The sequence below is a fragment of the Ovis aries genome, chromosome 18 (genome assembly GCF_016772045.2).
Source record: "Ovis aries strain OAR_USU_Benz2616 breed Rambouillet chromosome 18, ARS-UI_Ramb_v3.0, whole genome shotgun sequence".
Classification (NCBI taxonomy): domain Eukaryota; kingdom Metazoa; phylum Chordata; class Mammalia; order Artiodactyla; family Bovidae; genus Ovis; species Ovis aries.
In genome coordinates, this window is record NC_056071.1 from 22,695,577 (window position 1) to 22,720,897 (window position 25,321).

A 25,321-nucleotide genomic window follows, 5' to 3' on the forward strand; every position below is an offset into this window, starting at 1 on the left:
ACTTGGTGGGACCTGGCGGTTGTTTGGATTCTTAAAACCCTGAGAGCCCAGGGTCTACAGCTCCTGAAAAGGGAACTGCCCAAGAGGACAGGCCGGACAAGGCAAATGAGGGAAAAACAATGCAGCCTGGGGGCTAAGCCTTTTCTCTTTCACTTTCTTGACATTTATATTTACATTTCTTTTAATACATTTTCAAAAACTTCCTTTTTTTTTTTTTTTACAATTTTCACATTTTCAAAAGTCCCGTGTTTATGTTTTCAAAACCCCCCATTTCTCTATTAACAATGCCACTGCAGCCCTTCTGTTACAAAAATAATCAGTCTGAAGTATTCAATCATCTATCTTTTAACAACACTACTGCTGCAAATGAAAAGCTGTCATGGTTTTGAATGCTAGAACTTTAAGCTGGAACAGTGGATGTCTGTATAGAGAACCCCAGAAGCGACACAAACCGGGCACGAACTCTCCCTAGGGAAGGAGGGAGGCGTACTGTTCTGGACGGGGCGGAGCGGCCGGTCAGGGACATGCTCTCCTGGATCGCCAGCCGCAGCTTCAGCGGGTGCAGCGGGTTGCTGATGCCGATCTCACGCTGGATCTCCGTGTCCAACAGGGCGACAGGGTGGACATGATGGCACCGCTCCTCACGTTGGCTGGCAAGCAGCCACCTACCAGGCTGGGATCCCGACCCAGAGCTGGGGATAGGAGACAGGAGGCAGGAGGTTATGCGTGGCTGTGGAGGGACTGACACACCCAGCCCAGGACAGGGGTGCGGGTGCGGGTGGGGGTGGGGCGCCTACACACCTCCAGCCAGACCACAACAGTTGGCCCGTCCCACTGTGCCAAGGCCCGCCTTGTCGCCTGGCTTCCTCCAGCAACTCATGCCTGCAAGTAACGAAACATTCAAAATTCAAGAATCACTACTACACACGGGTATAAAACAAGTTAACCTAAGTATTTATTTTCTTTATAAATTTGAAAAGTGAAAGAGTATGTATCTCACCATTTTCCTTTAATCTTCTAAACCATCTACTTAATGAGAGTTCAGACATATTACAAAGAACCCCTGAGTCATGAAATGCTGACTTAGTCCCCACAATTCCTTACAGAATCACCTCCTTCCCGATGAAAGAATTATTGCCAACCTTAAAGGATTCAGAAGTCTGCACATCCAAGGGAGGGGGGTAGTCAAGGAAAAACATCCACTCTTCCCTTTCTAAACAGTGAGGACAGATACATAGAAGAGGAAACCACACCGAGATCTGAGCAGAGGAATCTGTCCCTGAGAGAGCTTCAGAAATGCACACCATTTCACAGCAGACACACAAAGAGCAACACAGACTTTCAACACAGAACGCTATAACACAGCAAGCAAGGAGAGGGCTGGATGGGGGCTGTTTCTCTCCTACACTGCTGTTCAGCTAACCAGCTATGTGCTAAATTAAGATACAGGTTATTCTTTTTTGACTAGGCCACTGTGTGGCTTGCAGGACCCTAGTTCTCCAACCAGGAATCAAACCCCAGGCCTCCTGCAGTGGAAGCGCAGAGTTCTAGCTACTGGACTGCTAGGGAATTCCCTGAAGATACACAGTGGCTTTTCAATACACTCAAATAGCATCAGACTTCACAAGACTGTGAAGTCTATGTATGGTTAAAGCTCGAAATGCTTCACATCAAATTTCAAGTAACTGTTCCTTTACTTCAGCCTTAGGTTTCCTAGAATAGTAAATACTCTATTTTCTAGGAATAATTATACCAGAAAACACAACATGTATCTTAATAGCTCAAAAAGTGAAAGTGGAAGTGTTTTCGCTCAGTCATGTCCAACTTTTGGCGACCCCATGGACTGTAGTCTAGCAGGCTCCTCCCTCCGTGGAATTTTCCAGGCAAGAGTACTAGAGGGGTTACCATTTCCTTCTCCAGGGGATCTTGGATCTCCCAGGGATCAAACCCAGATTTCCCACATTGCAGGCAGATGCTTTCACTGTCTGAGCTACCAGGGAAGCCCCTTAATCGCTCAAAGAGAGTTTTTAAAAAGGCAAACTTAAAATTCCCGTATGCCAGGGGAGCGAGCATGTACCACGTGCCTGGTGTTTGCTTCCCAACCGCAGCCACCATCCAGAAGCAGATGGAAGGCTCGCCTGGCTTCTGCTGGGGTGTGTTTCCTTCCTCGGCTCTAAGATATCGCATCACTCTGCTGTCAGCGGCTCACTCGCAGCTGAAACCTCTCTACAGAGACAGCTTCAGAGACGAGCCTGGGGGGCTGCCTGTTCTGCTGCAATGACCCTGCTCAGCCCGCCCTGCGGGGCTACTTATCTAGGACCGCCTGTGCCCCCTCGAGGATGAAATTGGAGTCCCCAAGTGCAATTCATTAAAACACTTGCTTAGCAGTAAACTGACGTGGCGTGCTTCCTCGCCTTAAAATTAGAGTCACAGGAGAAAGACATTCGGAAATGCAGTGAATTCTATGGGGAACAGATACGCCCAAGAGAAAGCCACACCCTCTGTGGCTGACCACGGGCACTTTAAAGCAGGACATGAGCACCACGGTCAAGCTGTCTTTCCTAACAAGATGGCTGTGTGAGCTTCTTCCCATCAAATGCTCCACACGTGGCACCACCCAGACAACAGGTGTGGCCTTGTTTTCTGAGACTGACCGTCCGCACAGCCCAGCACCTCCTACGAGGGGTCGCTGGGCTCCCCTTCACCAACACCGTGCCCTACTCCTGCAGCACTGCTCAGCTCAGAGCCTGGAGCTGGGGACGAGCCCCACGGGGAGGCTTCAGGACGCACACAGCTCAGCAGACCTGCTGACTCAGCTTCCCATGCGAGCTGGCGCATGACAGTGTCCACCAAGGGGAAGAGGAACGGGGACGCGGCGGCCTTGGCCTCCACTCCTCATGGAGCACGTCCAGCACCTGGTGAGCCTGCAGTGCTCTCCCTGGCAGTTTCCACAGAACGTGAAAATCTGAGATTCACCAACCCTCAAAAATTCTCTGAAAGTGGAAGCATTGGCTGCATAAATTTAGCAATTAAAAGAACACCTTTGAGACAAATTGGGGCTTAATAGAAAGAAAATAGTTTTGAGAAACAAACTGATTCTCACATCTATAATGCCATAAATGTTAAACTATATTCGAGTGATTTTTTTCTGGAATACTAAAATATTTTTTCACGTTTTATAGATAAGGCATTTTCCCTGTAGTCAATGTTGTCTCTGGTTGACTGACAGAGCTGAGATTACCCACTGTGGTCAGAAAATCCTCGTACTTTGAATTGTTCTCTGGGAAGCCACCAGAACATCCTAGAATTTGCCATGGTGTAGCAACAGAGCAAAGAAAAACCCACTTGTGCACGCCCGCACATGAACACACACACACAGAGTAAGATGTCTACCTTAACGCCAGATCTAGAGAAACCTGCCTACCAGAAAACACACACACACACACACACACACACACACACACACACACATCCCTAAACACAGGCACCGAATCCACTGGGATTCCTTTAAAATTATCCTTCCATCATTTTCAAGACAAGAGGCACAGGGCTCCTGAAACTGACGACAAGGCGCGCAGGCTCCTCACTTGCGGGTGTCCCTCACGTCCTCGTGGCTGGCCGTGCGCAGCGTGGTGGTCTTGTCATCTCGTACCTCTTCCCGTAAAGCTGGCAGCTGAGGGAATGAGGTAAGTGTAAAACTGGGTGACAATAGACTGTGTTGAATATGTGATCTGGAGCTCTGTGAATAGCTGAGAAGCTGTGGAGTAGCTGTCCCCATGTCGGCGTTTCTGTCATTGAATGTGCCGTTGATGCTCTAGTGTGACTGTCCCGCCCCCCATCCGGGTGGCAGGGACCCCCACGTGGCAGCCCCCAGGCTTGCTCTCTCCAGCTCATCCACCCTCTAGAAGTTTCCCCACCCTCAGTAGGAGTGGGCGCTGCAGGTGTGTGTGTGTCCTCGTGCCCCGTGTGATATTGCATGACTAACCACAGTTTGTGTTTGCACGCTCCTCCTGTGCTCTTGAGACCAAGCAGTGTGGCGGGAACACAGAGGCTGGATTGTGCTACAGTCAGGACTTACTCCTGCTGAGCTTTGTGGTGAGTACAGGCCGGCCTGGTCCGGCGGGGGCACGGAGGCCACTCCCTAGGAGTGGAGGGTCAGCAGGTCTCCGGAGGTCGTGCCCGGGAGAGGAGCCCTCAGCAGCAGAGAACGTGACCTTGGCGCTCGCCTGCCACCTGAGTGGTCAGAACATGGCCCGATTCTCCCTCGAATCCATGCACATGGGTGTCCCTCCCACAGCAGCAGTGCTGCTGGCCATGCCCTGCGTGCACGTTCTCGGAGGGAACAGGGCCCAGAGCATCAGGGGTCACAGGGCTGCCCTGCCCTGGGCCTCTTCATCCAGAGGCCAGTGTTTAACACAGAAGTGCCCTGGCATCTGGGGGTCAGCCACCGCTGAGGGGCCACCCTCCCTTGCAGGGGCTGCTCTGGGCGGTCCTCTGGTGGGTCCAGCCCGGGAGCCCAGCCCTGCTCGAGCCACTCTGAGAGCAGGAGGCTGTCTGCTCTGTCCTGTTTACGTCTCAGCTAGAAAGCTGGATTGGGTTTTCAGTTTTTTTACCAGCAGCTTTTAGCTATATGTCAGAATAAAGTCAGCCACAGAGTTCTCTCCTTGATCTGCTTGGTCCTTCACGTTTCTCTGAAGTCTCAAAGCAGCCCACAATGGGGTGGGGAGGGGTGTCTGGAGAGGAGGGGCTCAGGCACCAGCTGCCTGGTGCCCAGGACTGACTCGTCTATGTGTTTGTTTCCAGTTTACCCGCACTACTTCTGTAGGTGATTATACAGCGTCCAGAATACGACAAAGGCTACATTTTGAACTTGATGCAATCTTTAATCTGTCGATACTTGTTATATGGACCATAAGATATTTTATTAAGAATTTTTAATTAGTGAAAAATTCATGAATACCAGAGAAAAAAAATGTTCCTTATATTTATGTAAACTTATGACTTCATTTATATACTTCCTTTTTCTTGTATATCCAGGCTATGAATATCCTTTCAGATCAGTTCATGTTCTGATACCTGATTTTAGTCTTTCAAATGATTGTACTGTAATACTTGTCTGTATAAATCCTATGAACAAATATAGGGCTTTTGCAAATGATGCATTTATTGTCGTTATTTTTGTTTAATTTTTAAATGTTAAGCCATGAGAGAAGGGGTTTTACTGCGATTTTAAAATCATCATGACATGGTGTGCATTATCCTTCCCGAATGTAACCAAGCTCTCCAACAATCACTCTGAAATGAGCGAACTTAATTTCAACCAATTGTTGTATTTTAACGACTGACCTAAACTGTACTTTGTTTCTGGGAAGAAATGCTTTTCATCTGCAGCGTGAAGCGATTTAAAAGCACTGGGTGTTAAATGTGAGCTTCTAATGAAATTTGGGCTGAAAGGATAACTAGAAGACGACTATGAAAATCTCTCCTGTAACCTAGTCTCTGTGGACCCAGATCCCTCCTCTCCGGTGAGACTCTTTGAGGACCAATCGCGATGCCCTGCACCCGCTGCGGAGCCATCGAGCTGGGCAGTGAGGGCGCCACATCCCCGACAGACAGACAGCAGAGTGCAGCTCTGACAAAGGCCTTATTTTTCTGATGTAAATCGTCTCTTTGCATCTGTTTGTAAACATGTTTAAAGAATGGACCTAGGCATACATTTTTAGATTTTGATGACATAGCCATTTTGGATAGTATAAGTAGCAAATGTAACTTTTACTTTTTCAGCAGCACATTAAAGCAGCCAGCAAGAGATGCGTTCAGATCATGGTGCCTTATTATGCAGCTGACCTCTCAGCAGACACAGACGGCACGTCTCTTTACATGTGTGTTCTGCCTTTCCTTGTACAATTCATTGTTAACATTCTGATTTTCTATTAATCTTTTGTGAACTTCCTGAATATGTGACAAAGTATGTACAGTCTACTTTTGAACTATTTTTTATCACAGTATTATTTATTGCTTTCTTTCAATAAAGTACTGAAGCAAAATTTCCCACTGCCAATAAAGAGTGCCGAGGGTAAGCTGTACTCTCAATGAGAACAGACCAGAGCTGGTCATGGGAGCCCGTGTCATCACACGGACATTCTGTTAAGAGAAACGGATGGATACAATGGCAAGGCTAGAAGGTGGAAGTATAGGTGTCCCCAAAGGACGATCGACCTGGTATTCATGTCCTTGGCTCCGGAGACAAGGGACTCCATCACTTTAGCACCTGCGGGGACAGGGCCCCTCTGCTGCTCAGGCGTGGGCAGCGGGCCGAGGGTGGGAACAAAGTGCAGGTGTCGAGGCTCACCGTGGATCCCAGGGCGGGGTGGCCGAGGGCAACCCTGACGTGGACCCGAATGATGCACTAGGGAGTGTACGTGTGCACACTTGTGTGTGGGAGCTTTTCATGTTATTTTAGTCAACAGTCTTTATTATTCATTTATCCATAGAAACAAGAATGTAGCAGGGGGAGGTGGGAGGGAGATTCAAGAGGGAGGGGACACACGTACACCTATGGCTAATTCATGTTGCTGTCCGGCAGAAAGCAAACCGATTTGCTTTTATGCTTCAGAATAAAAGCACATAGCACAGCAATAAAAGCACAGCAATTATGCTTCAGAAAAAAAGAACATAGCAAGGTGGTCAGGAAGTATGAAACAAAGATTTCTCAGAGAGATTTATAATTACAACTCTGTGTACATCTGGGAGCAGGCTGCCCACCACCATCAGACCTTCCCACCAGCATCAGACGTTTAACCCCCAGCATCAGGCCTTAGTCGAGCATCAGGACCTCCCCCAGCATCAGACCCTAGTCCAGCGTCAGATGTTCCGCCCCCAGCATCAGGCCCTCCCCCAGCATCAGGGCCCTCTCCCAGCATAAGGCCCTCCCCCAGCATCAGGCCTTAGTCCAGCATCAGGACCTCCCCCAGCATCAGACCCTAGTCCAGCATCAGATGTTCCGCCGCCAGCATCAGGCCCTCCCCCAGCATAAGGCCCTCCCCCAGCATCAGGCCCTCCCCCAGTATCAGGCCCTCCCCCAGCATCAGGCCTTAGTCCAGCATCCCGGCCCTCCTCCAACAACAGGCCCTACCCAGCATCAGGCCTTCCTCCAGTATCAGGCCCTAGTCTAGCATCAGACATTCCCCCAGCATCAGACCCTAGTCCAGCATCAGATGTTCTGCCCCAGCATCAGGGCCTCCCCCAGCATCATGCCCTCCCCCAGCATCAGGCCCTAGTCCAGCATCAGGCCCTCCCCCACCATCAGGCGTGGCAGCCCCACTTGTCTGACGCTCCTGAGCACACTTAGGCAGCCCCAGAGCAACAGGACAAGAGTTCTTGCAGGATGTGCATCTTTAGGAATCACCTGTGGAGCAGCAGCAGCTGGGGTCTGTTCCAGGCCAAGGAGAGGCAAAGAAGAGGCACTTGTGCCGGAGGCAGCGGTGGGTGTGGGCACGTTCCCCAGCTCTGCTTCCTCCCCGAGGGGGCTTTGCTCTCCTGCTCTTCTCACATGCTCACTCCAGGGCCCCAGGGCTGTGTCCTTCCAGATTCACAGTCTCCTTGATATCTCAAGCCCAAGTCCTGAGTTGCGTCCCAGTCCGGCGTGGCAGAGGGCTGGGAACACCCAAGCTCAAGGGCTGAAAGGATCCCAGGGGGACAGCCGGGCCCCAGCGGGTGGCAGAGCAGGCGATGAGGGTGGCCGCCCACAGAGAGCCCCACAGCAGCACTGGAAGGAGAGCAGGGATGCCTTAGCTCACCTGGGGACGCTGCCTGGCCTCAGCACTCAGATGTCACCCCCAGCAGCTCTGGGGACACAGGAAGCCGGTGAGTGACACCACGCCACTCAGGCCGTGTGGGTGGGCACTGCTGACCATGGCCTCGGTTTTTGTTCCAGTTCCAACTGTCCCTCCAAGGGCTGGTGGGCTCCTCCTCCGAATGGCACAGATATTTTCTTTGTGGGTGAACACATCCCGGCTTGTTTCTGTTGGCACTGTTGTTGCTCTTCGTGTGTTTTCCTCTTTTCATCCTGTGCTTGCTGCTCTTCTAGTTTAACTTAGGAGCAGCCCCCTTATTTTCTGCATTTCCTAGTTGTCAGCGTTCCCTGGGGCTTTCCAGGTGGCGCTAGCGGTAAACATCCTGCCTGCCACTGCAAGAGATAACGAGAGATGTGGGTTCGATCCCTGGGCTGAGAAGATGCCCTGGAGAAGGGCATGGCAACCCACTCCAGTATTCTTGCCTGGAGAATCCCATGGACAGAGGAGCTCCTGGGCTACAGTCCCTGGGGTCACAAAGAGTCAGACACGACTGAAGCCGTTTAGCACACACTCAGGTTTTAGTTCAGTCACTCAGTTGTGTCCAGCTCTTTGCCGCTCCGTGGACTGCAGCACTCCAGGCTTTGCTGTAAGTCACTGTCTCCTGGAGTTTGCTCAAACTCATGTCCATCGAATCAGTGATGCCATAGAACCATCTCATTCGTACTGCATCCACCAGAGAGGTGGCTGGGGCTCAGCAAAGTGCATGGTCCCACTGCGTGGATGTGAACCTGCCCTCACCACTGCCTCACCGCGCGACCATCACTGTCTCCTCCCCTGTAAATCGGGAGGTGGCAGCACCTGCTTGGTAAGGGGCACACACAGCATCTGGTATATAATCAATGCACCATCCAGCTCAGTGTTGTATTTACTAACAAGAGGGATAGCACTGAATAATCTGCTCCTTTTTCTCTCTTCTCCCTTCACTGTGCTCCAGACCACATTGTTTTACTCACCCTGTAAATCCCATACCCAGCAAAAAGAAGACACTCAACAAATATCTGGCTGAAGAGGCAGGAACATACCCTGTCCTTAAGGAGATGAAGCCGAGAGAGACGGGGGCCTCATGATAACACTGTGTGATGAGGAGACCCCAGGAGGACCTGCGTGGCTATAGGCTGGGGTGGGGGGCATGGGCAGAACCCCTCATGAGCTCCTGGGTTGGGGAAAGTGGCAGGAAGGAGGGGATGCTGTTCCTTGTGGGGTGCCCACAGATCGTACCTCACTCCTCTCTGATGAGCACTTAGGCCGTTTCCAAACACTTGTCACTGTTCTGGAGGAAACAGTCATTGCCCGGCTCCTACTCAATCCGTTTCGTAGAATATGTTTCTCATCGGAGTAAGCATCTGCTTTACTCATTCCATGCTCCATTCATCCACCCATCCAGCCAGCCATCTGTTCATCCACCCATCCACCCATCCACTCATCAACTGATCTGATCATCTCGGACCCTAGAGAAGACAGACGCCTCCTCCACTCCTCCCAGAAGGACACCTAGCATGAGTGACAGGAGCCTCATGGGGACAGCGGGGGAGACACAGAAGGGACATACATGCAGACCCTCCTCCCTCTGAACGGTGAAGCACCCACCTGGTCCTAACGCCTCCTTGCTGGTGTGTCCAGGCCGGCTCTTTTCCTTTTTGCCAAACCAACGACCGATGGAAGACTTGATGCCCTTCTTCTTTGGGGCTTTCTGGCTGCTGTTGCTGTTGCTGGGGTTGCCCCTGGGACCGTCCTGAGAGCCTGTCGCACTTCGGGGGGAGAAAATGACCTTTAACAGGCACCCTTGTACAAACACACACCCCTTCATAAGACCTACTGATAGAACCGGCCACCCAGCAACACCCAAGCCTCAACCTCGCAGCAGTGGAGTCTCCTTCACCACCCACACTCCACACGAGCGATGCAGGCTTCCGGCCACAACCAATGGCCCAGGAAGCTGAGATTCTCTGACTGGAGCCCTCCCGCAAGGAGGGAGGTCTTCACTCCAGACGAGCTGGTGCAGAGGGCGCCCTGACCCTCCCTCAGGGTCTCTGCTGGGCAGGTGACGACGCTCCCAGAGAAGGCGAGCTCCCCAGTTCTGGGCAGTTCCCCCGCCTCCTGCAGGGTGACCGTCCTCGGCCGTGGCAGGAGAGTGATGGTCACTGTGCAGGGCTGCTGGTCAGGTGACCACATGTGCCCTCCATCGAGTGCTGCCTGGCTCACAACGGGAGCTCAGCAGGTGGGGGTCTGAATGAGAACTGTGTCAGTCACAGGAGGGGACAGACAGTCTCCTGAGAGGAGACCCCTGAGGAAGAGGGAGGGACCCTCAAGAGCAAAGCTGAGAGGCATGGAGCCGTAACCATCAGGAACGCGCCCCAGGCCTGGCAGACCTCTAGCAAGAGCAGGAAGAGACCTCCCACAGGAGTCAACACGTAGAGACAGATGTTTTCTAAAATCACTGAGGTCACTGAGCTCTTCTCCCCCAGCACCTGAAGTTCACCACTAAACACAGGCAGCAAATCCAGTGGGATTCCTTTACAACCATCCTTGCAACTCTTTCAAGACAAGAGGCACAGGGCTCCTGAAACTGACGACGAGGCGAGCAGGCGCCTTACTTGTGGGCGTCCCTGATGTCCTCATCGCTGGCTGTGCGCAGTGAGCCCGTGAGCCGGTCCAGCCGAAAGGACCGCAGCGAGGTGGAGGTCGAGGTTTCACATTTGATGGTGTCATCTTCTACCTCTTCCTGTATAGCTGGCAGCTGAGGGAGTGAGGTAAGTGTAAAATTGGCTAACAATAGACTGTGTTGAAAAAGGCTATCACACAGGCTTTACATTATAACCAGAAACTTACTTGAAAATATATTAGCTATGCTATCCGCCAAATACAAAAAAAAGCCTTGTTCCAACTTAATGCCATCTTAAAGGACTGTTTGTTCAAGAGAAGCCGGGCCGTGGAGCAGCGAGAGCACCCCACTGAGTGCAGAGACCCCGGACGGGAGCCTCCCTGCAGCCGGGCTCTGCACTCCCTGAAATCCAGCAACCAGATGGTCCTGCCAGGCAGGACAGCAGAGCCATGCCAGCACCGAGAACCCTGCATGGCATGAACTGCCCTGATGAAAGGACTGTGCTCATCGCCAGATGCTGCTCGGAAGCACCACTAGCAAGAGTAAGAAACCTCTCAGCAAAGCCGTCCAGACCTTTCTATTTGAAGGAGAAAAGGAAACAGCTTGTACCACCACCCAAGATCATTTGTAGTGATGACGCAGGTTACTGAACCCATGACAACAAGTCAAACACAGACAAGGTACCTAAGCCCTCCATGCGAACACCATGTGTCTGGCTTGTATTTCTCAGTAACAGACAGACCGGGGGCTACACACTGAAGTGCTTACACCCAGTTGGAGTGTCATTTGTTCCCTGGGGTTTACATAAAGCTCTCCTAGGTCTTCACTAAGAAATAATCTTGTATCAACCTAGAGGGGTGGGCTGGGGAGGGAGATGGGAGGGAGGTTCGAAAGGGAAGGGATGTACGTGTACCTATGGATGGTTCATGCTGAGGTTTGACAGAAAAGAACAAAATTCTGTAAAGCAATTTTCCTTCCATTAAAAAATAAACTAAAAAAAAGAAAAAGATGATCTCGCCTGGACTCCCAGCTCTTCCGCTAGTCCTGGGTCTGAAGATAGGAAAGACACTGGTGGCAACAGTGTGGGCAACAGATGAAACCCCTCAGGGTCCAGACAGGTCTCACTTATACATTTGGGTGTGTGGTTAAGCAGGGGAGGTTTGAGGAAACATGCATGGCAAGTATTTTTATAAACCATGAGTGTGTTGTTTTAACCAACTAACCAGTCCTTTTTTAATGGGATTCTGTAAAGAACACTGGTCCCGTGCAGCCCCACAGGAGCTTGGTGACAACAAAGTGACTTAGTGCAAAATACAGCTGAACTCATTTAACAGCAGCTGGATAAACTGGGCACCCTCCCCTGACCTCTACCAAGAAACCTCAGACAACAGAAGGCTACAAAGGCTAGAAATTATCCACATGGAACTGAACGGGGATCAATCTCAAATTCAAGTGAAAATAAGCACTTACAAAATTCAGAAAACAACAAAGAACAGAGCAGGGAAGTGACACACCTGGGTTGACTATGGACTCAGTGGAGACAAACACCTGCCTTAGAGTCAGGGACCACGGCCAGCCCCTTCCCCCGGGCCTCCTCCTAAGGAAGGCTCTGGGTCCGCAGCCTGGCCGCCCTCCCCCAGGATGGGAGCCGCCCCACTGGTGACCACGTGACTAGGATGGGCAGTGCCGTGTCCTCACTTACCAGGAGGGCAAAGCAGGCCACAGAGCGGGCGAGCGGCACACCCAGGGCACCAACCCCAGGGTGATGGCGCTGCTCTGCTGTGCCCAGCAGAAGGGCTCCCGGGCACTGAGCTGCCTGAACTGGAGCACGGCTGCCCGAGTCCTGCAGGAAGGCCCCAGGAGTGCTCCATCAGCGGGCTGGGAGTGGGAGAGGGACAAGGAAGGCCAGCCCTCGGGGCACTGGACTCCAACAACAGGGGCTCAACCAAGTGACCAAAGGGGAGAAGCAGCGAGCTCCCTCCTGATGCTCCCTCCATCAGGGATGCCGTGATGGACACGAGAGCCTCTGGAGCAAAGCGGGCTGGACGGCACCACAGGCTCTGATCTGACCAGTCCGAACCACACTGCTGGGTGTGGGAGCCTGGGCACGGTGCTCGGCCTCTCTAAGCCTCAGTGTCCCTGTCTGCTGAATGGGGATAACAGCAGCCTGGACCTCACCTGGGGTCTGCGGGATTAGATGACAGACTCGGAAAGCACTCGACACGGTGCCTGGCGCACAGAGTCTCCTGCACACTGCTACCCACCCCAAATCTAACTTCTATGGCTCTGATTCAGTCATTTGTTTAAAAAAAAACTCTAAGCGGAAATTCCACGGTGGTCCAGACGTTAGGACTTGGCACTTTCACTGCCAGGACACTGGTCTGATCCCTGGTTGGGGAATTAAGATCCCATAAGCTGTGCACTATGGCCAAAAAAATAAGTAAAGAAAAATTTTAAAATAGTAAATAATACTGTGTCTATTATAAATAAGCATGAGATGATTAGAAGGCAAACAAGGGGGAGACCGGCAAACTGTTACAATTGTCCCAACAAATGACCTATTTCCAACAGAACCATCAGCACCCAGTGGTGGGTGAGTTTCATTACTTCCATTAAAATGTCAATTATTCACCAGTACATAACCACACAGTGTTCATTCATGTAAAATGATAAGGACTCTCTAATACTTCACAGAGAAACAGAGGCATGCTAAATTACTAAATAGTTTACCTTTCGACAATGCTTCCTTAAATCACTAGGCTGATAGATGCATGCAAAGAAATGAAGAGAAACCAGATTTCTTGTGACTTTGAAGCTAAAAATTCAAGAATCAGTACAGACAAACACAGTATAGCAAAAATGATGGCAAACATATAAGTGAGATGAACATTTAGAGAACATGTAACTGGAAACAGAACATTTCTTTGGACCACAGAAATTAAATAAGCTATTCAAGATTTACTAGAGAAACACTATAAATTATTACTCAGGAAGATACAATTCTATTACAACCTCATGATCTATTAAAGCACAGCATTCTGTACAATAAAGGCCCTTAACAGTTGTCTATTCTCAGCCAAACTTCTCTATAAGTTAGTTTCTCTTCATAGAAAACATGTTATACTTTAAAATAGTAATTTAACTGATGAGGAAGTTACCATAATACCTATTTGAACACTGAACAAATCGAACCATCTATTGGACATTAACACAAAATTCTTACCTAGAATTTGATTTAAAAGTTCTCAAAATGAATGTATTAAAGCAGGTTCCCTGTGACAATATGTAAGAAAGAAAGCTAGCATAATAGCAGGTGCAGTCTTTATATTTTATTAACCATAGAAGATGCTTTTTAAAGAGTCTAGCAGAGACATTAACTGTGCAAAAGGTGATGAGATTTATAGTCTTAAAAACAAGCACCAACACAGAAAGGATATTGTGTCAAAAGTCCATTAATTCTACACTGAAGAAGATCATTTCTTTAGGTAAGGATAATCTCATTTATGAATGACACATGATATGCAGTTTAGGATCCATCTCCATTACGCTTGTAACTGCATAGTGATATGCTAATTCAAACTTACTGCTATGGGGGAAAACACCATTTGATGAGACATGAAGACAAAGCACAAACCCGACTAAGGGGACACCTGCTGTGGACCACAGCACTGCCATGACCAGAGCAGGTGGGAGGACGGGGAAGGGGAGACGGATGGGTCAGCTGCAGCCTCGGGGGTGAGGCGGGGCAGTGGTGGGAAGCTGGGGTCTGGATTGACAACCACTGAGCAGACAACAGGATGAGCCAGGAAATCAAAACCACTGATGAAAGCAGACACACCGTCAGAGAACTCCAACAGCAGGACAAAATATACAGAACTGTTCTTTTACAAACACTCGGAAAGAAATCAATCGTGAAACTACAGAGAAATCATCACAGAATTTTAAATATCAACTAATTAGCCAACGAAGCAAATTATAAAAAGTGTCTCCAAAGACCACAAAATGGACTAGTTACCACTTCACATGCCGCTAAATGATTCACAGTTAATTTAATTATATGCCGACTAACAATGCAGCTAACATGAAACGGGTGGTAACCAAAAAAAAGTGAAAATACAAGCGCAGTTACAAAGCAGAGTGTTGTAAACATGAGTTCATGGGGTAAACAGCAATGCACTCACAAAACCTAAGCTAAACATGGAAGAAAGCTGGAACATGTGCTTTAGAGCCGCACACTCTCTCACCAAAAGCCCTAGGTCGTCATCCCGTTTTCAGACTCGGAAGAGTGAGGAAGCCAGACTTCTTCACTGGGGCCCTGGGGCAGCGGGCTTTTAACCTGGTTTCACACGCAGAGCTGGCCTGAGCGCGCGGCCAGGCCCATCAGCGAGCAGACCAGTTGAGATTCCTAAGCCAGGGGTCCAAATATCAAGACTCATTTGTCGCTGTGTGATTATGGAATGATTTCGCTCAGTCGTGTCCGACTCTTTGCGGCCCCATGGACAGTGGCCTACCAGGCTTCGCGGTCCATGGGATTTTCCAGGCAAGAATACTGGAGTGGGCTGCCATTTCCTTCTCCAGGGGATCTTCCCAACCCAGGGATCGAACCCGGGTCTCCTGCATTGCACACAGACGCTTTACCCTCTGAGGCACTAGGGAAGCCCGATTCAAGACTAGGCAGTTTTAAAAATCTTAGACCTCTGAGCGAGCAAATGTACCTGATTTTCTTCTGGGTAAAAAGAGAAAAAACAAACAAACAAAAGAAAACCAGTGTGCTCCGGGAGGGACATGGCAGAGAGGAGGCAGACACATACCAGAGTCATGAAGCCCAGCTTGTCTTCTTCTCGCTCAGGGCTGGGCTGCCTCCTTTCGGGCATGGTGCGCCCTCTGCTGGGCGGGAAGGAGCCGGCATGCGAGGAGGCGGGATCCAGGTTGAGGGAGCTCCAGGAGTTGAAGCGCCGAAGGTTGCTGAAGCTCCCACTGCCCACCCTGCTCTCAATCCCCTCCGCCCGCTGATCCGTGTTCTCCTTGTCTTTTTGGATGAACCTAAAACAGAATAAAATCATCACCTGCCTTTGTCAACAGAGGAACAGGTCTGGACAGCAAATGTGGGCTTGCATTCTGTGTCACGATTAGCAAATTCCAGGAAGAGTTGCTCAATTAACATCTCAGCAAAAAGGTTCAGCTTTCCCTCTTTGGAATATTCTCAAACTTAGAATCACTTATCATTGAGTCTTAGAAAGTGGCCCCTCATCATTCACGTTTGATTTGACTTACTGACTCTAACACTCTGATGGGGCCTGGGTGGTGACTCTCCCTGTGCGGAGATACCTGAAGCTGACCACCTTTACCTTCCCTGCTCTCAGGGCAGGGATGCACGTGAGTGCCTCAGAGCTTTTCCACTGGGAATCCGGAACTCCGTATAACCAAAACAGCCACTCACGAGCAAGCTGGAGTTTCTACACACGTCTCCAGACCAGATGAAGTGCTGAGCTGCACGTTTCATTCTGTTTTCAGCTTGTGTATGTGCAAACGCATCACTTGATGAAGCTCTCCACCAGCTTTGTGTGAGTTTCTGGATTCAGGTCAATGTGCTGCATTGACCTGGAATTCACAGTTACTGCTCTTCTCCCCTAATGTGTCATGGATGATTTTATATACAGATTCAATGCATGATTATGCAAATAAAATGATTTTCCAATTAAAATACAAGATCCTTACAGGTAGTAAACTCTCCAGTTTCACTTCTACTTATACATCTTGAAAGTTTTTCACTGTTGACAAGTTGATGGACAGAATTTACCATTTACATCAAGTCAACTTGTTGCATAAGGAAAAATCATTTTTACCTGACAACTTGCTATAAAATAAAAATATTAACACATAACTGTTCCAAATTCCCTACGGGGATGAGGAAAGACAATCTTTCTGAGCTTGTCTGTGCTCAAACACGGCCCACAAAGCAGTCTGTCTCAGCGTCAAAAGTACAGGCGGCACCATCTGCGTTTGCTGGTTGTGCCATTCCCCCCTGCCTTTTCCCCGAGCCCCCCGCACTCAACCGGCAGGAACGGGCACCTCGCCAGGGGTGACGGGATGAGAACAATCTGAGCAGCAGCTCTGCCAGGTCCTGTGCAGGGTCACCGGCCTGCGGCCACTCTGAACGTGGACTCGGGACAGGAGGCACAGCTGTGCGGGTGTGGCACCAGGCAGGCCTCGGGGCCCCAGCCACCTGGCTGCACCCAGACCCAGGGTCCCCTGCTCACCACGAGGCAGGCCTTTGGGTTCTCTCCTGCTTTGTAAACTATTCTAACTGCCAAGATTGGGTCCAAAGAAAACATTTTAAATATACTGATGAGATGAGAAAAACTCAAACACATGTCCTTGGATCACTGTCTTACAACAAGCCAATCTTCACAGTGTATTAAGTTAAAAAGGAAAATGCAGATCTGAGTGGGAATTTGCCAAGCCCAGAACCCCAGCTTTTCTGTTCCAGGTGGCTTTTCACCAGAACGTAGAAGGCTCCGAGGGACACACGAGGGCGAACCCTCAGTGCTGGAGGGTGCACAGGCCACAGGGGACACTGCCTTGGTACCTCACCCACCTTGGGGCCCAGAGCTGGGGGGGGACACCGCACAACGCCCCCCACCCCACAGAGTGCTGACACCACACTGTGGACAGAATGCCCTGGCTGACTGAGCTCTAAAATCAAGGGCAATCTCAGAACTGAAAATTCTCGAAGCAGACCTGAAGTCAGTTTTCTCACTATGGAACACTCAGACTTCTCTAAGCAGGAGACAGCTCCTCAGAGAAGCCGAGCCTCCGGGGAGCTGGGCTCAGGCACACCCACCAGATCTCTTCGTTGATCTTGTCCAGCTGCTTCTGAATCTTCCCAGCCGGAGTCTTGGCATCGGCCTGGCCGCGGGGCGACAGCAGAGCGGGCATGCTGAAGAGGGTGTCCCGGTCGCCCTGGCCATCTGACACGCCCTTGTCACTCTTGAACAGCTGGCCCACGTTGGCCAGCAGGCTGGCTTGCTGCCCGCGCTCCCGGTCCTGATCTTTCAGGGGCTGCACCTGGGCACGAGAGGACCACATCTCGTCAGCAACATTCTGGGCACCTCAAGTCTATCAGGAACTGAACACAATTTTACATGGAAGCCCTGACTTTGGACAAATGGGCCATGCTTATGAGACACTGCCATCTCTTAAGCGAGCAGTACTGAAGAAATGGCAGGAGGAGAATCCAGTTCCTAGATGGTCTGGTGACATTCAGGTCTCAGCGTAGACGGAAGGCAATCCTATGAGGTTATTCACAAGGGTGCGCTGATGGAGTCAGAGACAAAAACCAAAAATTACAAAAATATATCCTTGCTTCCATCAGCCAGGCTGAAGGAAAATTAGAAAATAAAACCCTTCAGCTCCGCAGCCGCTGGGTCCACCCCACTGGTCATCACTGGTACTAGTTCGCCGAGGAGTGCCGTCCTCGCGGGTTCCCAGCCCTCCGTTTTCCAGGCTGGTCTGAACACGCACAGACAGGAGTGAGCAGGGGCAGCCAGGGGATGGGAGAGCCAGCCTCCCGTGGCTCTCCTCTCAGGGCACAGGCCCTTGGGCTGTTCTGGGGATGGCCCCTCACACCGCAAGGGCGCCTCTGTCATCTGAGACGCATGCAAGAGTGCCTGCTGGGCCCCGTGCCGCCCTCCCGCTCTCACACCTCACACCCTTCTCTCCGCAAATCTCCCCCCTGCCCCACTCTCACCCAGGTCCTGCCTTGTTTTCCCAGACATGACCTCAAAGCAACGGAGGGGCAGCCTCGAGCTGCTGGCTTGCCGGCTCCCTATCCCCCATGGCCAGTACCTTCGCTTTCTGTCTTCGTCATGACCCCTCCCCAGGGCTGGGCCACCCCTTTTCCTGGCTCCAGGACCACCTGCCATCTTTCCTGCTCCGCTCCGGTGAACTAGCTGCCTATGGGTTCACCCCCATCAGCCCGATCAGCACATCCTCTCCATTCTCTCGCCTTAAAATCGCACATTTTTGAACTTTTTCATTCTGAGAAATTGTACTCTAAGTGTTCCATAGCAAACAGAAACACTCAGAACAATACTAACCCTTCTAAACCATAATGAATAAGAAGTTACATCTCAGGTGTAGAAAAGCTTCTGGAGGAAACATGGCAAGCCATTGACGACAACGAAGTCTATGGAGAGAAGCTGGACTTGGGCTCGGGGTTCGGGTGGTGGGGGACAGGACTCACTCTATTGCCCTCGCTCCTCTCATTGCTTTAGACTGTCTCCATGGACCTCACATGCATTCCTGGGCATTCCTCACATTCATTCCTCTACACCCCACTTCACTTCCTCACGGGGTAAAACAAGTCAAACGGGCCAAGTTTCCGAGTCACTCGACTCAACCTGGCAGCTCTGTGCTGTCAGCCACGGCAGTCACTCGCCTTGTGCAGCCACTGAGGATGTGACGCAGGCCGGTGCAAAGCTCGATGTGGAAATCACACAGATTTCAAGACTCGCAGTGAAAAAAACATGAAAAGCAGCCCGCTCATTTTTAGGAAATTTTAGATTGTATATGGCCCTATTATCTTTCTGACAGACAGCACTGTCCACGTGAAAGGCTCATGCTTTGTCTCAGCTTTCAGGTGAACCCAGAAAGGACTACTTAGAATTCTGAACCACACACAACGGCCACACACTCTAAATCCGCCTATAATGCAAATCACATTCAATGTTCAAAACCAGAAATGCTATACACATTACAGCAGTGGACTAGCCATAAGGAAAATGTAACTCCACTTCCGCTAAGCATCTGCAGTAACTGTAACAATGAACCCAGCTCAGTTCAGTTCTTAACACATTTCTAAAGGATTTAGAGATTTAAGGACCTCGTCGTTTTGCATTTCTTCTAAATGCTTTTTTGCATTTTCAACTTCCCATAGGAGAGAATTCTGAAAAAGATACATACAGTGCTTTAGAGTCAATTCTTAACAGACGTTGCGTGGACTATAGGATGGCTACTCTCCTGTCTGAAAGCATAAAGCACCTCGGGATGAAGGGCGGACCTTGCACCCAGAGTGAAGTGTCGGCACGAAGCAGGATGACAACTGTTAACACTAACTTGTACACAGAAAAACTCCTCCTTCCCCGACTGATCTTCTAGATCCAAGGAGGCCAGGTCCCTCGGGTAAGTGAAACTGCTTTGTACTTGCTTTCAGCTTTTGCAGTTCAGTGGTCACTCAGGAAACTGGCGCAGGTTTCACATGTAAAATTCAAACCTGAGACAAAACTATCCCCACCTCAGGGCCAGCCCACAGGACAGGGTGAAGAGAGCTCTCTAGTGAGGTGTGGGTATCATCTTGGGTTTTGTGGGGAAAAATGTGCCGCAGAACTTGTAGTGACCATGGGTCTCTCTCAGACAAGCGTCGCCCAAGCGCCGACCTCGGCGAAGGTTCTGGGCCTCGTCTTTAGGGCACTGGTGCAGCTGGGACAGGTTTTCCCTGAACCTCCACCAGACTGTTGCCCACTGAGCTGCTCTGATAGAGGTTGTCAGACATTTTCCAAAGCAAATAAAAGGAGAGATGGCTGGAGTTGGAACATGAGAATGCTTGCTTTTACTTGCTTCCATCTTTTCTATCACATTATATAAAAGATCCTGAACTAAACTTATTGATTTGGCTGCATCGGGCCTTAGCTGCATCATGCGCGATTCCTTTGATGTGATTGCCGTGGCATGTGGAATCGTAGCTCACCAACCAGGGATCGAACCTGCGTCCCTGACCTTGCAAGGCAGGCTCCCAGCCACTGGACTGCCAGCAAAGCCCCAGAAATAAACTTCTAAGAAAGAAACGAAGGGGGTGAGGGTGGACCTAGAAGAATGTTCTAGCACAGTGGCTGGTAACATCAGGGCCACTGGTGATGCCGCCTCACTGATGCTTTCTGGAAGGGTTGCGGGCACACATCTATGTCTGTTCCTTTACACACTGCCTGTGGATGCTGTCACGCTTATTGACTAGCATGAAGGCATAAGGCATCAGCATTCCAATATTTTTAAAGCAAAACAAAAGTTTACCCTGAATTGGCTTAGTCATAAACAGAATCCCAATCTCAACAGCCTCTGAGCAGCAGTTCTGAAAGTAAGGAAGTGCACCCCTGATCGGGAGACATTGAGCTCTTTGCTTAAGCAGAGAGGGAGCCTCACCGAGGTCTCAGGATGGGAGTCAGAACCACAGCCCTGGGAGCCCACATGTGAGGCTCTGCAGTCCAGGCCCAAGAACACAGCTATGGTGGGGACAGTACTGACCCCTGAGGCTGGACCTGGGATCCCCACTCCATTTCCTGGATGGTCGGTACCGCTGTGTGGCCAACCCTTCCAGGAAACCTCTCTCAGGGCTCTCTGATGCGAGCCTCCACCAGCGCCCTTTCCTGGCGCGCCTTCTGTCCCAGCGCAACTTCGGTTCTCCTCCTGCCTAGGAGCAGCCATCCTACACACACACCCCACGTCTGGACCAGCAGTTTGGCATGTGGGACTCCAGCGCCACGTCCGAGGCAAGCACCTCCACACCTGGGCACCATGCCCTCCGTTTCATGGGCCTCGGGCTGGCTCGCTCAGGTTTGAGGGCCACTCGTAAGGTCCAACTGTATACTGAGCAGCTCCCCAGCCTGGCTGGTCAGAGCAACAAGCGTCCTCCTTGAACGTGGGGACCCCCTGGCCCCTGCCCACCACCTACGGGAGACCACATCTGGCCCTGCTCCTGAGGTTGGGTGCCTGGATCAGCAGACAGGGCCACACACGCACACTGGACGGCAGAGACAGGAGCGGCAGAGAAAGGCAGCGCCGGCCCCGCCCAGCCGTGTCTCCGGCCCACACGCCCCTCTCCTCCATGCTGCTGGGTCTCTCTCCCGCCTGTCGGCCAAGAACAGCGTCAGCTCCGCTCGCAGCGACCCTGTCCTGATGGCACGGGAGCTGTGACCGCAGGGGCGGCAAGCGGGCCATGCTCTGTGCGGACCACTGGCCCCAGGTTCGCGGGGGGCACACCCACACGCCTGCTCGCGCAGCCAGCGCAGCCGTGTGTGACACGTGCGTGACGGAGGGTGCTGGTGACAGGCTCGTGAGAGGAGAGGTGCTCCCCTGGCCCCAGGACCCCTCCTCAGACTGCCTGGCGCCAGCCAGCTCGGGCAGCAGGCAGTGGCAAGCACGGGACACACAAGGGCACAAGTTCCAACAGTTTCACCTCCTTAGTGGCAGAGCTTCCGGAAGACAAAAGTTCAGACTGCAAGGCCGACCTGGGACAGACAGCAAAGACGCCAGGGGAGAGAAGAAACCAACCCTTGAGGGGAAGATCACAGGCAGAAGGACGCCCCCTGGCGGCTGTTAGTGACCCTGCTCGGGAGGGTTTGTGAGCACAGGATACCACCCTCCTCTGGAAACTGGCTGGCCCTCAGGTGCTCCCCTGAGCTCCAGGCAACTCTCCAACAGCCAGGCCAGCACAGGCCCGGCCCGCCTCTCCATGCCCAGCCAGTGCCCACCAGCAGTGCAAGGCAACACCTATCCCACCAGAAGGATGGGGTGGCTGGCTGGCTGTGGGCACCATATCCCCAGCAGCGCCACGTCTCCTGGACGTGGCCTCTCACCCGCAGGCTCCCGGGGACTGCAAGCTGGGAGTGGGGCCCTGGGTCTGCACCGTGCCCTGCTGTGACTTATTCAACAATATATAAATAAAGAGTTAAAATTGTGTTCATGACAGAGCTATTTTGGCCATCTCTTAACGAGAATGGGATCTTTCTCGTTCTTTATCCTGCTAGGCTTTGAGTTGCTGACTGAACTCTGAGCAGCAGTGACTGGGAGCTGAAGCATCCTGGGGACACACAGAGCACAGGACAAAACTACAGGGAAGTTAACACAGGGATGACACGGGAGCGTGGACTGTCTGACACTCAGGGAGCACTCCCATCTCAGACGGGCAGCACGACCCCCGCGTCTGCGCTCCTCTGTGGACTGAGCAGCACGGGAAGGGGCACCTTGAGACAGCAAGGGAACAGGCCCTCCCCGCGCCCCCCCCCCCGGGGACCAAGAGCAGCACCTTGGAGAGCGCAGCCACCGGCTGAGCCAGCTCAGCCACCACTTCTGTCAGCATCTGCTGCAGCTTCTGCTCTGCCAGCTCCAGGCACTCCTGCAGCTGTCGGTCTTTATCCTCCTTCTACAAAGGGAGAGCAGAACATCAAAACGGGCCAAGGGTGTAGCCTCTGCCATTGTTAGTAAGCTGAGACAAAACCTAAACGCGTGAGTCTACAGGATTATTTCTGTTTCGGAAGCCGCGTCAGGGTAATTTTTCTCTCAGTGTTCCTGGGCTTGGTCTCAGTGGACAGAACACCTCCTGCCAGAGTATTTGCTTTTCCAAACGTCTCCAAAGAAGTCTTAAAAAAAAAAGTTCTTATATATTAAAGAAGATCAGGTTTCTGTAGAAGCTTATTCATTCCTATTGACAAGTTAAGGGTCAGTACTGACGCTTCTTAAAACATCACCAGAATCATCATTTGAAGGGAACCCTACTGACCGCAGACAGCCATGGGCTTGTAAGCCAAAATATGGCTTTCATCTCCTCTGAAATACAGACCTGATCAGAGTGTGCCTGGGGAAATGCCAGTTAACTAATATTTGTAAATGCATGATTATTCTTTTAACAGATCTTCTTACTCTGAAAACTTTCAGTGCAGAACATTTAGACAGATTCTTTTGTGAAAAGAAAAAATGAAATGATCTATATGCTCGGTTTCCTGAGAGGTTAGCATTTATTTCTAAGCAGCTTTTATTTTTTCTGTGTGTGTATTACTCTATGTACATACATAAACAATAAGATGTGCTTTAAAACCCTCAGAAAACAACAGCATATGGTACGTAGTATTTTCTGATCTGCATTTTGTAGCCGTTATTTTGTATAACATAATGGTCTTAATTAGCATTCCACATCATACATTTCAATGGCTTTCTAGTATTTTACTTTTGTAGTGGGGCCAATGATACACTTTGTCACACACCAGACTGACTCACTTTGTTTTGGAGAAGCCAGATTTGGTTTTCCTGATTAAGTCCTGATTCTGTGAGACCACACAGGAACAGGAGCAAGTAAAGCTCACCAAACCACAGGAAGTACAAACCCTAATCAGACTGGAGCTCTAACCCTGCCTTTTGTCACAGTGACCCCAGTTCCCAACAGGCAGCCAGCTGCTGTGAAGTTCCCTGCTGCTCTCTGCTCTTTCAGTAAAATGCTAACAAGCCAACAGATTCAAGTCAAGTAAAACAAGAGTCAGGAGTGGAATTCCACAAAATGGTCAACCCAAATCCCAAATAATTCAAACCTCGAAGTTGCAGTCACCCTCAATTTTTAAAAATGTATTTCCTTTCAGTACAGCTGATTTATCATGATGTACATCCACACTTTTGAACGCAGTATTTTAGGGTCATAAGAACTTTACACTGGGACTTGATTTCCAACATGGGAGTCACATGAAAAGGTCTTTACCTTCCTTCCTCAGTATTCACTACTACAGAAGTCAGACACAGTTCAGGAAAAGCCATTACCTGTCGATGCATAGAATCCTTATTTGCGATTTCATTTTCAAGTTTATCATGGAGGTTGTGCACAGAGATGGCTTTGCGCTGTGCAGCGAGGTAGCGTTTCTCAAGTGTAGTGATTCTCTTCTCCATATCCTCCTTCTGGGCCATAGCCTACACCAGGCATTGCAGAGGAGAAAAGGTAAGTCATTATCATAGAATACTCCAATACACTTAAGAGTAAAAAGCGAGACTAAATCCTAAGTTTCAAATCAAACATAAAATTAGCGTCCTCAAAATTAAAGTCCTAGACATGGCAGTTTTCTGAGATGTGAGCAAAAACACGCCTACCTCAAATGTCACATTTGCCGTGATGGCACCCATCTGTCTTAACGTCTGTCTGGCCACTCGATTTACCAAGCTTCTTTTCTACATCATAAACCCAACCAGCAAACAAAAAGTACACTTAACTACTCTGTCATTGCAAGAATTCCAGGAGAGAAGGTATCTGGCATGAAATGAGGATCTCTGTCTCCTACACCATACAGGTGGGCTTGACCCAGAACAGGGAGGGACCTTCAACAGATCCTACAGGCAGCTCTGAGGTTCATTTCCTCAGGTAAAAGTTGAAAAAATCTCATGCAATTTCCTCAAAATTAAATAAGAATATTAATGAGTAGAAACAGAAGTCGAAGTGTTACACAACTGGGAGCAGCCTTCTCAAGCCTAGTTCTTCTCAAGCAGTTACACCCCATGTAGGAAACGCTCAAACCAGGAGCAGAGCTTGCTGCCGATGCGAGTCCTGTCCACCGGCTCAAAATCCATTTCAGGTCCCTCCGTGCTCACTAAGTAACCGATGTTGTCCTAACATTAAAAGTGAAAGGTCTTAAAAATGCTTTTTCCAGAATTCTCTGTGTATTAATCTCTGCCACCTAATCTCCTCGTGTTGCCAAAGAGTAGTGTGAACACGTTATACAAACATGTGCAAATATTTCTGTATTGAGTTCTCAGACAGATTACTCACACCGAACTACTAAACAAGTACACCTGCTCTGCTCTTGCTCATGCAGCCATGCCAAGGCTGAGATCACGGGGAGAACAAGGGACCCACATTCCGCCTCAGGACAACAGACACGTCCACTGTCACTCACTTCATGGATGTCCTGCTGTAATTTCACTTTCACTTCCTTGGACTTGAGGAGGTCCTTCCTGGCCGTGTCCAGGTCCTTCTCCAGCTCTGTTACGTGGGCAGAGAGGGCTGCCAGGCGGTCCTTCATCTCTCTCTGCTCCCGAGACTTCTTCTTGATGATTT

General features: G+C 50.4%; 1 pseudogene; it reads right to left on the reverse strand.

Moving 5' to 3' along the window:
* Positions 1–149: 149 nt before the first annotated feature.
* LOC105612928 (liprin-alpha-1-like) lies at positions 150–24,611 on the reverse strand (annotated as a pseudogene).
* Between the last annotated feature and the right edge of the window lie 710 nt (positions 24,612–25,321).